Here is a 17,053-nt window from a genome sequence, read left to right as displayed (position 1 = left end):
CCTGTTGACATTTGACTTAATTATCTACTTAATATGAAACATGAGTCGAAAATGATAGTTCGACACGTATAGAAGTACGTGTTTATCCCTCAATTTTGTAACTTATATATACTGATTGGGTCAAGGTTATTTATATACCAGTCAGTACGGTGGTAATTGTCTATCAACTTTTGTTGCATTTCTATTTGGACGTATCAGCACTTCAGAATGGGGAAATTTATCGGTCTCTTTCTCATCTTGAGCATTGCCTTAGCAGGTATACTTCTTTATATATTTTTAAGACAAAGGCATACTTACATTATCATCTTCTTATTTTAATTTCAATCTGGTTTCAATAATTTTGTTTTTAATTAAGGAATGAAATCAGAAGAACAGTTTACGCTCTTTTTTTCTAAACCACTTCGCGGTTTATAAAAAGTAAACTTCCCAACCCATTTTATATTCATATAAAATGGGTAGCTATTGAATTCGTTCTTTATGATTTAATTTTTTTGCTATAATTTATATATTTAAACGGTCCTTTCACCTTTCAAATGACATTAAATGGTTCAATATGATATGAGTCAAAATTTGCACCCATAACTGCCATTTTTTAAAAATGTTAAAGATACATTAAACTGATGGTCTTTATTTTTTCTTTTTTGTATTTTTTTTCTGTTTAAAAGTTTATATAAAATATGTTTTCACTTATTTATTTGATTTATTTGCACTTACTGGTAGTGAATGACGTCAGAAGTGACGCTATTTTTATTACTATATCAAAATGAGTCAAAAATTGACATTTTTCTGATTTTTGTTTGAATGGGAAACATAGAACGACACTTTGAACAAAAAAAATATTTTTGTTACTTATTAATCTTGGATAGATACATCTCTGATGAAATTTTTTGTTTGTTCAAGCATGCGCTCAGTGTTTTTTTGAAAGAAAAAACTGCTTGAAAACAAGCCATTTTAGGCAACATATGTACAATTGGCGGTAACAGGTAAACTTTATGATGTATCTCTAAAGTGTGGGCACTTGAATCAAAATGAAAATTATGAAAAATCTTCACACGCATATTTGTGCTCAAAAAACAAAAAATATCAGTAATATGATGATGTTCAATTTAGGGGGGCATTTTAGACTCAAATCATATATAGTCCTTTAAACGTAACGTCAGGCGGATTAATGTGTTTTTGAATTTAGTCTCACTGTGACGTAGGCAATATTCTTTATACGATATAACATAAATTTTTATAGTCAATCAGAAAGCGCGTAACAGTAAGAATTTAATCATAACAAGATATCAACGTATGTGTATTTTAAATGTCCAACATTTCTCATTGTGTAAAATAAAATGAAATTGATGCAATACTACATATCAAATGAATAAAACAAAAATCAAAACTATACAGCATTGTTTCGTAATGCTTAGCAAATAATATGCATGTCAACGTCATCAGTCAACAAGTAAACAATTGTGTATTGTTACACAAGGTATAAGTTTAAAATTGTATAATTTAAAATCTTTCAACTTTTTTGAGATCATTTATTATTGACATAGATATAATTTCGTAGTATCATTATTGTGATTATTATCATTAACTTTTTCAGGAACATTGTTTCCAGAAATAGATGCAAGTAAGTTTTTTTTTTGTTCTTGATAAAAGAATTGATAACTGAATATCATATTCCAATAATATGAATACATTTTAATTTTTGAATATCACATAACCATACTATAAATACATGTTTTTTTAATGGATATTGTATTTTCAGATTATTCTGTTGATCACCATCATTTATATTAAATGCCAAACAATTTTACAACTTCAGGTATTCAGAAAAGATTTACGTGTGAGATGGGTGGAGTTCGGTTCTGTTTAGCTCATTGCCTGGCTCTTGGTTACAGGGGTGCTTGGTGTGACAGCAGGAATGTTTGTCATTGTAGATAAGTACGTTGAACTAATTTATGTCCATAATTTGATATTTTGCTGCATCTCTGTGTGTGTAAAATCGTTTATCTAATGGCTGCATAATACAGAACAATTATAGATAATTTGGTCAAAACAAGGTGATTATGGGATGCACGTAAAAGTATTTCTAAGGTTTTCACAAATAAGAACTTACTGTGTCATTAAAAGTAAAAACAAAAGAAATTGTCATTTAAATACATTTTATGTTTCCGGTCCTTTTATAATGTAGGTTTTCATTCTTAATACTAAACACTTTTCAAATCATGTTGAACATTTGCCGTAGAAACAGTATTCAAAGGTAGCAAATCAACTGACTTCTTGAATAACGACTCCACAATGTATAAATTTGATAAAATTGTCAAATCATTATTTATTTATTTTTTGCTTTACAGGTGCTCAAGGAGAATGCGAGAAGTTATTCTTTGTGAAGCACAGTTGAATAAAACGTGAATAAAAATATCAATTTCATTTTTTTTTATGAATCTGTTTCATTTTGCAATTTGCTCAACTAACATATTTGATCACTGAATTATTGTATACAATAACAACACTGCCGATTTGTTTTAATATAATCATTTCCCATTCCATATTTTTAGCAATTGATTTATACAAAACATATCAAATTTAAGCAATGTTCATTTCTGTTTCAAATAAAATACAATTCATGATTCTTATAGTCAAAATGATTGCTAAAATATGAAATGGAAAATGAGTATGTTAAGACAATTCACAGAAATTAACCATATTTTGAAATTAAAAAAACATTTAAAAGCAATAATAAAAAATTCTTTAAACTACTTGATAATGAATGATATGATGTATACATGATTTAGAACAAAGAGCTTTAATAAAAACACCTGCCGATACTAGCACTTCTTCCCAGATATCTGATATACCTTTTGGGGTACATATCAAAAGGGGTGATGCAGTCTACAAAATTAAAATGAGAATTCACGAGGTACGAATGATAGTATCGAATCAACGCGCGGTAGCAAACAATTGCACGTATTGTTGTTTAATATGTAGCTAGTTATTTAAAAATATATATGAACAGATATAACGCATAGGAGATAAAAAGTATCAAATGGAACCATATTTGAACAATATAGCGTAACAAAGGGAAAAAATAATATTATTTCACTTACCTTACAGCAGTCGATTAAATCTTTAAAAGGATTGTGTATCATCTAACAAGTTCTCTTCTAATGAATATTTATCCAAACAAATATTATATAGATGTACAATGTAATGTATATTTACAATTTTCGAGTACCGTAGATAATAAAAAATGTTCACTGTTTTATAAAGAAGTACTTTGTGCTCTAAATGAATGTAAACAATATCCCGATTAGATGCAATTTCAAATGTCGATATGCTTCGACTGTTGAACAGTTGTAATATGCGATACAAAGGAAATGTATTATTTTTCGAAAACTGGGTTAAGAGTGGCAGCCTATTTGTTAAAGATACACTGGATGATAATGGCAGAATTCGATCTTAAGAAAGTTTTACTTATTTTATTAAATATAAATCTAATTGGTTATGTGAATATAAGACTATTATCTCCATGTCAAAATTTGTGGATAAGAAAATTGGTTTAGATTTTTTATTTTCAAACTGGTTCTGATAACTTGTATGGAAGAAAATGTAAATTTTTTTTGCAGAAATTTTATGAAGATGAAGTTTACAAAACCTTGTTTACAGACAAGAATGTAAAAAGAGTTTAAAATTCATTGCATTCAACAATGGGAAAAAATGTATGTCTGTAAAAGTTTAGATGTCGAATATAAACAAATATCTGACTTCAGTTATCGACTACTTAATAATATACGGTGTAACAACCTATATTTATAAATTCGGACCTTTTGACAATAAAACTCGAAATGGCTGCACCAGTGTAATGGCTTATACATTTAATATTTCAACAAATGTGAGATGATGTCCGTAAGCTTTAAATGAATTATACATGATAAGTAATTTTTATGAAATTAATAATTCCTTTTTCGATAAACTAGCCCGAAATAGCAAAAATGAGAGTAAGGTGGTAGACACGCTTTGGCGGTTTAAAGTCATCAGGAGTTTGCATCACAATTAATGCTTGCAATGAAAAAACATTGAATGATTACGTAAAGAGTGAATATATTTACTAGGAACTAACTTATACTGCACACAGACGTTAAATTTTGACAAGCGTTGAATAATTAAAATAAATCAATTCGTTTCTTGAATGCGCATTTCAATTTTGATGTACAAAACGCTTGTGAAACGCGACCCCTGGTGATAGAATGGGATAGAACTTTCCAGAACGGGGTAACCAAGAACGTGGGTTGACTAATTGGCGAAAAGTGTAGGACGAGTTCATCATGCATCGCGGGCAGACACTTTGGATCGGACATTTTTGGTTAATACATCACTATGATGGTGAATAAATACAATGGAACAATCTAATGCAATTTTAGTTTTCATGGGAATAATTTTCCAAAACGGAGTGCCCATATTATATATCATATATCATATTATAACGCGGACACGATTTATATCTAGTAAATAGGTACACTAAGCATGTGATGAATGTCAATGATTTTCCTACTACTTTTGTACGTTAATCCACATCTTATCGACAGATGTTCCATACCACCTTAAAATTAATTAATTCATAGATTTAATACGTACGCTAAGACAATAAAGGTTAAAAGACATTGAAGGTCTATTTTCCCATCCCGATATATGGTTTATTGTTGGAAAATAAATAAAAACTTAATACATTAAATGTTGAAATTTCTTACATGTTGAGCTAACATCTAAACCGTGTAATTTTAACGACATTTATAAACTTTTCTAGGTTTTAATGATGATTGAGTTTTTTAAAAACATAAGGTATCATTTTTGGATGTATAGCGGGATATAACACTACTGGCTCTAAAAAGTACTGAAAGTGCCATTTTTTACTGATAGTTTCTGATATTTACTGATATTGTACTGTAAGTGCTGAGAATTGCTGATATTTACTGATAATTTTACTGCTGTTACTGATAATTGCTGTTGGTTCTGATATTTACTGATATTTACTGATGCTTTTGCTGTGAGCTCTGATAATTACTGATATTTACTGAGATTTACTGTTGGTACTGAGAATTGCTGATAATTACTGAGAATTACAGGCAGGGGATTTTTAAGAGATTAATTTTAATTACTGTAACATGCAAATTATATTTATTTAAAATTATCGGTAAACAAATACCGGGCATTTTTTAAAAAGAAATATGTAAGATCTAGCTAAAGTTTTATCAACAGTAACTTCTTTTTTACAACCACAAAAATTAGATTTGATTATTCTTCTTATAATCTGCTTATTTACTTCAATGCATATTTTTCTGTTTGTTCTTGTTCTAAGTTTTATTTTAGCTGATTAACACAATTCAGCACATAAATAAATGAATGTAGAAATTGCAGAATTGCTATATATCCCATCCCCGTGTGCCAATCCACTCGATACTACAGTGTTACATTGTATATATAGAACAATCCATAGTAAAAAAAAAAGATTTTAACCACTTTATGTAATTGATAAACACCTAGTTAATGATTCTAAATTTTGAGCGATCAACTCTTTAATTGAACCGTGTTAAATATTTATAATTATAAACTTAAGATGTTTTTATCCCGGCCATAATCACTAATTTTGTTTTCAAAATAAAATCAAACACTTTTGTTTCACATTGTATTTCCCGGCCATTTATATTTATTAATTCTGAGGCTGCAAGACATATACACAGGTGGTTAATTTTCACACCTTGCCACGGTCACCCTGTCGTGTATATATTCTGAGCGCTGTCTGTTAGTTCTGAGGGTTTTCTTGATCCCAGACATACAAAAGAATTTTTTCAGCGACTGCCAGACATATACACAGGTGGTCAATTTTCACATCTTGCCGTGGTCACCCTGTCGTGTGTATAGTCTGAGTGCTCTCTGTTAGTTCTGAGGTTTTTCTTAATCCCAGACATACAAAATATTTTTTTCTGCTTGCTTTTAGGCGTGGAGATTAAATATCTAAGCGTTCATAGATTAAGGAAAATCAGTTAAATTGTGTGTCTTATTTTCAAAATTATATAGCCGCTGGTCATATAACCGCATACAAGTGCATGACTAAAGTATTAATGAGAGAGAGAGAGAGAGAGAGAGAGAGGGGGGGTTTCAATCAAATCGCTGTTGCAATCGGTCGTTATGATACTGTAATGGGACATAATCATGCTTATGCCTTTCTGCATTGACGCCTCAAAAAACGTTATAATAGATATCTCTCTGAGAGAGAGAGAGAGAGAGAGAGAGAGAATTAAAGCATGATAAGCCGTAACACTTTTTCACTATATTAAGCTGGTGTTCTTTGTAGTCTTAGAAAAGTTAACAGTTTGAAATGGCGGTTGTGATGCTGAAATAGAACTTTATCGTGCTAATGCCGTTATGCCATTTTGACTCGGAAACTCAAATTTTAGGACTAGATAATATATGCGAGCAAGAGAGAGAGAGAGAGAGAGAGAGAGAGAGAGAGAGAGAGAGAGAGAGAGAGAGAGAGAGAGAGAGCAGGGTGGGCAGATTTACAATAATAGAACTAGATCATGACAACATTTAACTTAGCCGTGCAACAGAAGATATATTACATATGTATTAAAAGAGAAAGAGTGAAAGGTCGGACAATAGAAATTATTCTTCGCCGATTGTTACCTATTTTGATTTCAGCAAATGGTAGGAGAGAGAGAGAGAGAAAGAGAGAGAGAGAGAGAGAGAGAGAGAGAGAGAGAGAGAGAGAGAGAGAGAGAGATTATTTATCCAACTTTTTTGAATCAATTGAATGCGGAACAAATAAGATGATGAATATGAAAATCATTCTAATACGTTATTTATATTGTTGTCAATAAAAATAATACTTTTCTTTTTGAATAAATATTCTCAAGATCATGGATTCCTGTATACGGATATTACGTAATGTCATACACAAGGTGCCAGACTGACAATTTACAAGGTTGAATTGCGATATTCAAACCTCTTGATCTGCTGAAAGTATGTATACTATACACAGATACTGCCTCGCTAATCTTTCTGTGAAGTAAAACCTCAAAGACATTATAAAGTCCTGACCGGGTATCTCTCTATTTTGAAAAGAAAAATAATCATGTTAGGAATTATGGGGTTTTTCATTGTTGAAAAAAAATGTCAACCGCCTTTAGAAATTAAAATTTTTGTGGAGTCTGCCTTAAGTTTAAGTACCAATTTTTGACCGGCTTTATAATATTGTCTAAAATGTGATCTGTGAGTTTCCGAAGTTCAAATAAAAAAATCTTAAGAATATATAATTAAATAAATTGTGTTAAATCTGAAATATGTGTTATTTAATAATTAAAAGACAATGTTTTGGTCCTTAAAATATTCTCAGTAATTATTAGCAATTCTCAGTACCAACAGTAAATCTCAGTAAATATCAGTAATTATCAGAGCTCACAGCAAAAGCATCAGTAAATATCAGTAAATATCAGAACCAACAGCAATTATCAGTAACAGCAGTAAAATTATCAGTAAATATCAGCAACTCTCAGCACTTAACGTACAATATCAGTAAATATCAGAAATTATCAGTAAAAAATGGCACTTTCAGTACTTTTTAGAGCCAGTAGTGTAAATACGGTTTGCTCACGTGATCAAATCCCATGAAGCCCGAATTTTTAAGCTTAAATGCCTGAAAATTGAAATTTTCATTAATATTTATTAAACAATTTGATATACAATCCTTTTCACAACCTGTTGACATTTGACTTAATTATCTACTTAATATGAAACATGAGTCGAAAATGATAGTTCGACACGTATAGAAGTACGTGTTTATCCCTCAATTTTGTAACTTATATATACTGATTGGGTCAAGGTTATTTATATACCAGTCAGTACGGTGGTAATTGTCTATCAACTTTTATTGCATTTCTATTTGGACGTATCAGCACTTCAGAATGGGGAAATTTATCGGTCTCTTTCTCATCTTGAGCATTGCCTTAGCAGGTATACTTCTTTATATATTTTTAAGACAAAGGCATACTTACATTATCATCTTCTTATTTTAATTTCAATCTGGTTTCAATAATTTTGTTTTTAATTAAGGAATGAAATCAGAAGAACAGTTTACGCTCTTTTTTTCTAAACCACTTCGCGGTTTATAAATAGTAAACTTCCCAACCCATTTTATATTCATATAAAATGGGTAGCTATTGAATTCGTTCTTTATGATTTAATTTTTTTGCTATAATTTATATATTTAAACGGTCCTTTCACCTTTCAAATGACATTAAATGGTTCAATAAGATATGAGTCAAAATTTGCACCCATAACTGCCATTTTTTAAAAATGTTAAAGATACATTAAACTGATGGTCCTTATTTTTTCTTTTTTGTATTTTTTTTTCTGTTTAAAAGTTTATATAAAATATGTTCACTTATTTATTTGATTTATTTGCACTTACTGGTAGTGAATGACGTCAGAAGTGACGCTATTTTTATTACTATATCAAAATGAGTCAAAAATTGACATTTTTCTGATCTTTGTTTGAATGGGAAACATAGAGCGACAATTTAAACAAGAAAAATATTTTTGTTACTTATTTATCTTGGATAAATACATCTCTGATGAAATTTTTTGTTTGTTCAAGCATGCGCTCAGTGTTTTTTGAAAGAAAAAACTGCTTGAAAACAAGCCATTTTAGGCAACATATGTACAATTGGCGGTAACAGGTAAACTTTATGATGTATCTCTAAAGTGTGGGCACTTGAATCAAAATGAAAATTATGAAAAATCTTCACATGCATATTTGTGCACAAAAAACAAAAGATATCAGTAATATGATGATGTTCAATTTAGGGGGGCATTTTAGACTCAAATCATATATAGTCCTTTAAACGTAACGTCAGGCGGATTAATGTGTTTTTGAATTTAGTCTCACTGTGACGAAGGCAATATTCTTTATACGATATAACATAAATTTTTTATAGTCAATCAGAAAGTGCGTAACAGTAAGAATTTAATCATAACAAGATATCAACGTATGTGTATTTTAAATGTCCAACATTTCTCATTGTGTAAAATAAAATGAAATTGATGCAATACTACATATCAAATGAATAAAACAAAAATCAAAACTATACAGCATTGTTTCGTAATGCTTAGCAATTAATATGTATGTCAACGTCATCAGTCAACAAGTAAACAATTGTGTATTGTTACACAAGGTATAAGTTTAAAATTGTATAATTTAAAATCTTTCAACTTTTTTGAGATCATTTATTATTGACATAGATATAATTTTGTAGTATCATTATTGTGATTATTATCATTAACTTTTTCAGGAACATTGTTTCCAGAAATAGATGCAAGTAAGTTTTTTTTTGTTCTTGATAAAAGAATTGATAACTGAATATCATATTCCAATAATATGAATACATTTTAATTTTTGAATATCACATAACCATACTATAAATACATATTTTTTTTAATGGATATTGTATTTTCAGATTATTCTGTTGATCACCATTATTTATATTAAATGCCAAACAATTTTACAACTTCAGGTATTCAGAAAAGATTTACGTGTGAGATGGGTGGAGTTCGGTTCTGTTTAGCTCATTGCCTGGCTCTTGGTTACAGGGGTGCTTGGTGTGACAGCAGGAATGTTTGTCATTGTAGATAAGTACGTTGAACTAATTTATGTCCATAATTTGATATTTTGCTGCATCTCTGTGTGTGTAAAATCGTTTATCTAAAGGCTGCATAATACAGAAAAATTATAGATAATTTGGTCAAAACAAGGTGATTATGGGATGCACGTAAAAGTATTTCTAAGGTTTTCACAAATAAGAACTTACTGTGTCATTAAAAGTAAAAACAAAAGAAATTGTCATTTAAATACATTTTATGTTTCCGGTCCTTTTATAATGTAGGTTTTCATTCTTAATACTCAATTAAACACTTTTCAAATCATGTTGAACATTTGCCGTAGAAACAGTATTCAAAGGTAGCAAATCAACTGACTTCTTGAATAACGACTCCACAATGTATAAATTTGATAAAATTGTCAAATCATTATTTTTTTTTTTTTTGCTTTACAGGTGCTCAAGGAGAATGCGAGAAGTTATTCTTTGTGAAGCACAGTTGAATAAAACGTGAATAAAAATATCAATTTCATTTTTTTTTTTATGAATCTGTTTCATTTTGCAATTTGCTCAACTAACATATTTGATCACTGAATTATTGTATACAATAACAACACTGCCGATTTGTTTTAATATAATCATTTCCCATTTCATATTTTTAGCAATTGATTTATACAAAACATATCAAATTTAAGCAATATTCATTTCTGTTTCAAATAAAATACAATTCATGATTCTTATAGTCAAAATGATTGCTAAAATATGAAATGGAAAATGAGTATGTTAAGACAATTCACAGAAATTAACCATATTTTGAAATTAAAAAACATTTAAAAGCAATAATAAAAAATTCTTTAAACTACTTGATAATGAATGATATGATGTATACATGATTTAGAACAAAGAGCTTTAATAAAAACACCTGCCGATATTAGCACTTCTTCCCAGATATCTGATATACCTTTTGGGGTACATATCAAAAGGAGTGATGCAGTCTACAAAATTAAAATGAGAATTCACGAGATACGAATGATAGTATCGAATCAACGCGCGGTAGCAAACAATTGCACGTATTGTTGTTTAATATGTAGCTAGTTATTTAAAGATATAAATATAAAGATATAATGCATTACATTTGATTAATTCATTTGGATGAAAAAAGCTGTATAATCCAATATTAAAGCATTATTACTATCACTCAGACCTATCACAATACCCAGTGTGATATTCATAGGAGATAAAAGGTATCAAATGGAACGAAATTTGAACAATATAGCGGAAAAAGGAAAAAATCACATACTGATGTATTTTTTAGACATCGTATCGTATTTCGTTTATACTTTTTTTTATAGACATTTTTCTTTTTGTTGATGCTCAGGTTTGTGACCTATTTTATAACCTTCATAATTACGACTTTCTTAGTGCTGACTATAAATTTGAAAAAAAAAAACCCCAATACCATTTATCATTAAAATTTCAAAGATTTGATTGGTTGGTTTTTTTGATTGTTTTTATTTTGCTTTCTTTGTTTTTGTTTTTTTTATTTTAATCTACTTTTTTTTGGATCTAAAATGCCATTGACAAAGAGAGTACAAAAGAAGACAAGTGTATGCAACTTGCATGTAAGAAGTCTTTTCATAAAATATGAGAAGAATCGGGAGGGGCTTGATTTTTTTAATAATTAATATGTCATGATGATATCTAACATAGTTTTTTTCAATGCCTCTTAAAATCTGGGAAGCTACAGCGTTATTATGAAAACAAAAAGACAATACATTTTAAACCAATTTCTCCCTTTATATTTTTCAACTAAAATTGTGCGTTTCTCAAATGCCACTTGCATTTCAAATTGCCTTAACAACCATCCCTCACTTAATTCCAAAAAGTTCTTGTACACAACAGCAATTTGCAAATAAGTGATCAATAATGAAATATTTTTTTTTATATACATAAAAGTATTCTGGGGATTCTGTTTTAGTAATCTTGTGAAAGTAATCATTTATTAGTATAATTCTAAGTAGAATTTGAAACTGTATCCAATGAAGTTTTGACTTTTTGTTTTAAAAGGAAGTTGAAATATTTTGTTCCAATTTTTGTTGGTAAAAAGAAAACCTCTTTCTAGCCATATATATGAAGATGGTGCTCTCATTTTTCCTTAATAAGTTTATCAAACATGTCTTTGCATTCTTTTGTATTAGTAAAGAATACATATATATGACTGGGTATAGCTTGGCCAGTCTTATTTTTTAATTTCATTCATGTTGTCTCTATCTAATCTTTCAAATAGTGCTTTCTTCAGACTTGCATATGGTTTTGAATTGTTTTAGAGTCAGTGCTTATTTATATGATTTTTAAGGAAGAGTTTAATATTCCACATGGATTAAAATTGTACAGCTTACTTCCCTTACACCGATTTATGTACATAATGTGGTTAAAAGACTGTTAAATGTATATCATACAGCAATTTAAATCTAAGGGAAAATTTAGTACGTATACAAAATTATAACATTTTAAGGGCCAATAATAACATGTGTGTCAATATGTCACTTTGTTGCAATAATAAAAAGAAAACACTACAATAGCAACAAAACCTAAGAGTTTATTTTCCCATATTAACGAAGCCATTAAACCAGAGAACATGTATTATACTTACTATACCGCCCATTTACCTAATTATGTCTTCAACTAAATACTTAATTATATATAGAAATATAAGTAATATGATTCCTGATACATGTTGTCGATGTTATTGATATCATTGCAACACATATACATTCACACTAATACACGAACCCTCCAATACACATACATAGTTACAAAATAAAATCCAAAAAGGTAGGGCATGTAAAATACTCAGATTTAAAAAAGAAACTGAGCTACGACACAAACGGATACCAGACTAAGCAACGTTGAGCTCTTTTTCATTTTTGATAGATTTTACATTTTAAAATAAGCATACAGATGACAAACAAAACAAAGTATTTATGACTTCGAATACTCAGCTACGATTTTTAGTTCGGGGAAAGATTTTCGAATTTCAATCACTCGATGCACAGGCAAACCCTTACTAATTCAACGTCAACGTGCACAGTTCACAGTTTAAAATTCTACGTCCTGCACTACAACTGGCTGGAAATCAGCATGCGTCCATACGTCCTACTTGTTCACTTTCTTGCCTCTTTGCAGACAATCTCCCGTTCGTGAGAGATAGCTCTGGCTTCACAAATAAACATAATCACAAGCATCTCACTATTATAACAATTAAAAGTGCCATAAATGAAATATTTCTTCACCACAGGCTTGTTTTAGATTAGAAAAGTCGAGCACAATTGTATATATGCTCCAAGTTTTTTTTCATGATTATCATTTCATAATATTTTAATAATTTATGAAAGACATTAAAACAGTATTGATGTCCATAAAATTTAATTAATTTTGTCATACAGTTTGATATTGAGTTACATTTAAAAAACAATAAAGTGTTTCAATATTGTAAATAATTAATTTTAAACCATATGAAAGTATATATACATATCAATTGTGTACTGCTATAATTATAGGGGCAAAGGATTTAAAATTGAAAGCTTGGCAAAAACTATTCATTCTTATATGTCATAGTGACACAAAGCAAACTAAGCCATTATTTCATCTTATAATTTTTTTTCAATTTGATGCTTGTTTTTATTAAAGAATTTTTTTCTTAAAATAAGAATGAACTCCAAGTTCAACATAAGTACAACAAAACTTGTAAGCAATGCATGTAAAATATCAATAGATTTGTAAAAATGATGTGTTTAGAAATTTCAACATGATAAGGCTTTTTATTTGTTTTTTCATGCGATGATTTTATAAAACATACAGATAAATCAACTCAAGTAATTCAACTGTAAAACAATGTCTTTTCATTTGAATTTGACTTGGTAGATCATCATATTTCTAAATCAACCTAGTGAAGACGATATCGCTATAAAATAATTCAATTACGCAAGTAGGAATATATACATATATATATAAAACATATTAAAGTTTACAATACAAAGTAATATTACGCTACATATATTGAGTAAAAGCCTGTAATGTAGAGACACTCGATGACGAAACTCTATCATCATTCAATTCCGTAGTATTTGATTGAGTTTCTTCGTCGTTGGTTTTCCTAGTTTCAATTTCTTTCCGTTTCCTTAACAGCATCAGAACATCTAACAGAAGCGGAAGAAAAAAAACCGCGTGAACAAGTCCAAAACTGACAACAAGGAGCATGACTTTTCCAAAGGACTGAAATATATAACTCTCGGAAAAGAATAGCATAACAATACCAAGCAAGGACGAAAATGCAGCATTAAATACTGGTCCTCCAGATTTATCAAGGGCAGATTTGAGCACTTCGCTTTCTGACCTTGAAGATAGAAATGAATGGCATATATGTACAGCGAAGTCTACTGAAAAGCCCACGCTCATTACAAGATGTATCATTGTTACCGAGCTAAGGGTAAGATCCCAATAGTACATGAAACCAAAGATACCAACCATTATACTGATTACAGTCAATGCCACAATTACAACTAACAAAGGTCTCGGCATAAAAATAAAAGTGACGACCAAAATCACAACAACAGCGATGCCCACTGTTAACAAGGTACTTGGTAGTATTTGTACGTACTGCTCAAAAAAGATGAATGCAGGTGTATAGAAAAAAATAAATTGGGAATTTTTACCATGTTCACGCAATCTTTCCATCAGGGCACCTTGATCTGATGACGATTTTAAATTGACAGATTTTATGTAAAATTTTGAAGATATTATTTTTAATTTGGAAGTGCTAAAGACTATATCATTTGAAAAGCGAGGTTCAATGTTTAAAAAAGATTTTAAACCAGTGACAAATTTTGTTTCTGTACTGTCGTCATAAAGAGGTGATTGCTTGTATGCAGTTAACCAATTGATTTCAAATGTATCGTCTATTCCCGTATCTAACTTAGCCTGAGTCATGATGCTTGAAATCTGAGACTGTGTTGAATTCAGTGAATATGTATTTTCATTTTTAACACATACAGCAATTAGGGGCTCAACAGTAAAGTAATTATTTTCCCAGGTACTGTATGTGTGAAAGTAAGATCTTTTTGAAACCAAATTGAACAAATGGAGACCTTGCTTTAAATGCATAGTTCCATAGATCGATGACCCTAAATAAGACATGAATAAAATGCAAATCATGATTTTCCCTACAAAGTGCAAGTGAATTTTAACTGCTAATTTCTTGGGATATTTTTCGAGAGAACTTTCTACATCATCTCTTGATTCTGGAGTATTTCCAGTCAGACATCTATCAATCGGGTTTTTGCTGTTCTGTGCAGAATCTCTTTCCTTTATTTCCAAGCAGCATATACAAAAATGTCGTCTTTTTGATGTACGGATTTCATTGAGACAAATTGCAGGACACATCAAAAACAGCTGGTTTATGTAACAAAACATTACTGCAACTCCTGAAAATATAAACAAAGGACATCTAACTATGATGCTATCGATATTAAAGATGCGAAGAAAAATAAAGGATATATTACTTACCTGTATAAATACAAAAAGTTTGTATGCTTTGAAACACCGAGGTGGCCCCAACACCAAATGCAAGGAGATCAGTAACTGACGTTATGGTAATCGATATTCCGCTCGTCCTCAGCATGCTTTTCATCCTGTCTTCAATTGATGCTTTCGACAGGGACGGTGCTCCCGCCATTCCAGACATTAGAATAAACATGTCATCAATATTGCTGAAAAGCATACAACACTCTACTTTATCATATGTAGGTAAAAGAGGTTTGCAAAATGATTTTGAATGTATGATTAAACTAGCATTACCTATTATCAAGAAAGGCCTGACTCCTACAATATTCGTGAACTTTAAGCCAATCGCACTAACAAAATCAAACGCTGCTCCTATTCCTAAGACTGGTGTGATGACTCCTGCGATTCCCAGATTTGCTCTGTTTGCAATATTGTTACATTTCAGCCAAGACGATGCTGAAGCCTGGCAAGCATACGTCATCATTAACGTGAATGTCACACTAAAAATGTTATGTCACTGTCTGTAGATTTGTTGAGTTCTGTTTCGAGGGACTCAGAATTAGCATAAGCAACATCTGTAAGATTATGTTTTAAATGGGTTATCTGATTGAGAAATTCATTTTCCCAAGTTTAAGTAAGAGAATTGTTTTGTTGCAGGTAATATCTCAATTTGACTCCAATGGTAGATGCAAGTTTTCCCTTTTGACTTCGGGCATTCGCAAATATTGGAGACAATAATAGAGAATTATACATAGGAAATGAGACATTTCTCTAAATAAACTGTTGCTGAAATTCAGACCAAACCAACTCCACCAAGTACAGAACATCCAGAACTGCTCAACGCGCAAACATTAGCAAATTTGTAAGCTGTTCCATCTGTTTCATAAACAACTACTAAGTTCTGTATATACTGGTTGATATTATTTATTTCATCAACATATCGTTGATTCATGATGTCTGACTTGTTTTTGGAAACCATCATTACATCTACGTATATTCCAAATGTTTAAAGCTGGTATGACTCGAAATTGCTCGTCGTTGGATCTGAGTACACGTTTTTAAGAAACTCTCTGTCTAACGCCTGACTGTTACTTGGAGTGTACAACACCTCAACATTGTTTTCAGTCGAAAGCTTCAACAATCCAATTAGAAACAGACTATTTACTACCACACATATACTCATGAGTATTTTGGGATATTTTGATATAAAAGATCCCAATTTTTCAAATAGAGTTCCAAAGAAATCCTCATATCTTTTACGACACTTTTGAAGTTCCTCCATTTTGAAGATTGAACACACTAGAACCTAAGATGGGAAGCAAAATATATAAAATAATAGTATCTAAAGTGGAAAACTGAAGTGGGATAGACAAACGGACGGATGGACAGACAGACGTACGGACGAACGCAGAGGATAGCTATTGTACCCTCCACTGAAACCGGCAGGGGACTAATAACTACCCCTCCCCCTCGGTTTTCTCTCAAGAATTTCTATCTTCCGTTTTTTTTACTGACTTTATCTTCTTTTTACAAGTAGTATACAAGTAAATTTGTTCATGATTTATATGTGTAATTTAGTAAATCTGTAACTAATTGACTTGTAACATTGTAGGTTGTGTGCGCTTGTATTCTTTTGTACTGCTATTGACAAGAAATAAATTTTGAAGAAAATTAAAAATTAATAACGTCAAGAATACATGAATAACTCTACAGGTGTGCTGCAAATGTTCCTACATCAGGCTCTTTGGCATGTGCTGTCTTTAGAAGTGATTACCATTTTGCATTAGATTTTCAGATCTATATCAATATGTAATTAGTTCGTGTACTAAATATTATCGCTTTACGAC

At 30.5% G+C, this 17,053-nt stretch overlaps 2 long non-coding RNA genes and 1 pseudogene across 3 annotated transcripts; 2 read left to right on the top strand and 1 right to left on the bottom strand.

Moving 5' to 3' along the window:
* Positions 1-151: 151 nt before the first annotated feature.
* On the top strand, positions 152-2,424 carry LOC128175506 (uncharacterized). Of its 2 annotated transcripts, XR_008242692.1 has the most exons (4): positions 152-256; positions 1,595-1,621; positions 1,817-1,935; positions 2,349-2,424. It is a non-coding gene; the product is annotated as an uncharacterized LOC128175506 (long non-coding RNA). The 2 variants fall into 2 exon arrangements; XR_008242693.1 differs by lacking the exon at positions 152-256 and having other exon boundaries at positions 1,489-1,621.
* A 5,517-nt stretch (positions 2,425-7,941) lies between these two features.
* LOC128175570 (uncharacterized) lies at positions 7,942-10,176 on the top strand. Its single transcript, XR_008242699.1, has 4 exons — positions 7,942-8,004; positions 9,342-9,368; positions 9,564-9,682; positions 10,101-10,176. It is a non-coding gene; the product is annotated as an uncharacterized LOC128175570 (long non-coding RNA).
* A 5,162-nt stretch (positions 10,177-15,338) lies between these two features.
* On the bottom strand, positions 15,339-16,488 carry LOC128178377 (patched-related protein 18-like; annotated as a pseudogene).
* Positions 16,489-17,053: the final 565 nt, after the last annotated feature.

This window comes from Crassostrea angulata, chromosome 3 (assembly GCF_025612915.1).
Source record: "Crassostrea angulata isolate pt1a10 chromosome 3, ASM2561291v2, whole genome shotgun sequence".
Classification (NCBI taxonomy): Eukaryota; Metazoa; Mollusca; class Bivalvia; order Ostreida; family Ostreidae; genus Magallana; species Magallana angulata.
This window is presented reverse-complemented; position numbering and strand designations above follow the sequence as displayed.